A 2,028-nucleotide genomic window follows, 5' to 3' on the forward strand; every position below is an offset into this window, starting at 1 on the left:
AATAAGCATAAATTCAGAATATAAGCAAACATATATATATATTCGCGATAAAACACACAACTGATTCAGAAACTCTTATCTTTATTTATCTTCTGTCAATACAACCAGATCCTCCCTGCGCACTTAGCTGCAGGGGTCCGCGCACATAGATGCAAACTCTACCAGGCCTCTGCACACACAACTGTAGAGCCCTTATCTATCTACTAACACCCTCGACTTGGACCCATGCTTCGCTTACACTCGCAACAAAATCTTCTACCATCTGCTGTACTTGTTCTACGCGAGCCATCGATGCATCAGTATCAGTTTCAGTTGCTTGGTCGGGTTCATATACTTCCTGCATGTGTGCCATATTTTTCTCAATGGTGGTGGAAGCCATGAATTCCTCATCAAGCCAAGGATGGATGCGTTCTTTAATCATTGCTTCCTTCTGCCAAATGGTGTCAACATGTATCTTGATAGCCTGGGCCTTCCTCATCTTGGTCAAACGCTATGTAATTGTAACCATCTGCGCGGTCCCACTGACATTATCATAGGCTTGTTGTAGCTCCCTTGCTTCTATTTCCAACCGTTGTAAGGTTGGGCCTTCCTGTAGTGAAGTGACCATAATAAGTGACTGATCGAACAAGCCGGCGCACTCCTACATGGCACATGCTATTGTTTCCTGCTCGGATTGAATGATGTCTTTCCACTTCTTGGTGACCTTCGGTGGTGTAGAGGGCTGTGATTTCAGTTTCAGTTCTGCAATTTGCAAGTTGAGGGCCAATTGGATCCTCGCTGCTTCTTCCTTTGCTTCACGGAACCCACTGGCCAACTTGTGGATCCATATGCCGATAGGTAAATTTGCCACAATCTTGGGCTCAGGGGCACGATAATATGCCTCGCCCACAGTTTTCTCCAACTACTGATTGTCTGCTACTGCTTCATCACATTGGAGGCTCAACTGCTCTATGTTAATTTTCTATTCACTGAGTACCTGTACTGCACGTCCTTCCCTAGCGCGGAGCTCCATCTTCGCACTGTCTTGGAGCTAGTATGAGCTCTTGCGTGGGAGGGCAGCCAAATTTAATCCAAGCCCCGTAAGCCAGCCTACCACAACTCTGTTCACCGCATTTTCTGTTGTCAATGCTCCTACTGGGAGTGCGATAGTATTAGCCATTTTGGCCTGTAGCAGTTGCTCAATTGCTGACATACCCGTAGCTCCATGGGTAGCGACTATTCCCGACTGTGAGGCCCGTGCTCCGAGTTCCTGCGACTGCACGCTAAGCGCCCCTAACATAGTCTGTTGCTCTATCATGTCTTCATTGAGCGCCTCCCTGGTGGCTTCGCGAACTATATCCCCGATGTCACATAGGTCGCCCTCAGTTAATGTGATAAGTTCCTTGTCCAACTTGGATGCCTTTGTCTTCTTCTGTGAACTTGACCGTTCTGTCAAAAGTGGGCGTTTTAGGGGCGAACAGGTAGTGGTTGGTGCCGCACCTTCCATTGCTATATCCGACTTTGTGGTCACATTCAAGCCACTTTTGTCCTCTGTTGCAGCAGCCCCTCCTATTGGCGCCTTGCCTGTGGAAGCCTGCACTGCCTCCCAGGCCGCCCGTACTTCCGTAGCGAGCTTTTCATTCCACTTCTACTGTGCTAAGGACTTGGCCTCAGCCTTCTATTTTTGGATGGCGGTCTCATCGCCCTACCGCATTTGGGCCGTGCCACTCCGGTGGCCAGGTATCAAGCACCGCGAAGATAGCATTGTTGATGAAAATGAATGGAAGAGTGATCCACATTTTCTCTGGGTCCTTGCATGCCCGGATGTATACATGGTGCATATCCACCTTAAAATCGGCCACGTTCTTCACACTGTCATATACCTCATCAGATAGATGGGGCAGCTAGTTGATCCATTGTCATATGCTCGCATCCATCAGTATCCAAAAAATCTTGACTTCTCGGATTCTTGTGGCATCCCTCGTCACCCATAGCGATGCGTATTTCGCGGCCTCTGGCCAATCCTGGTCCACGGACAAAAATTGACTA

Source organism: Pinus tabuliformis, chromosome 7 (assembly GCF_031772625.1).
Source record: "Pinus tabuliformis cultivar Carrire ecotype Pingquan chromosome 7, CPIR1, whole genome shotgun sequence".
Taxonomy (NCBI): domain Eukaryota; kingdom Viridiplantae; phylum Streptophyta; class Pinopsida; order Pinales; family Pinaceae; genus Pinus; species Pinus tabuliformis.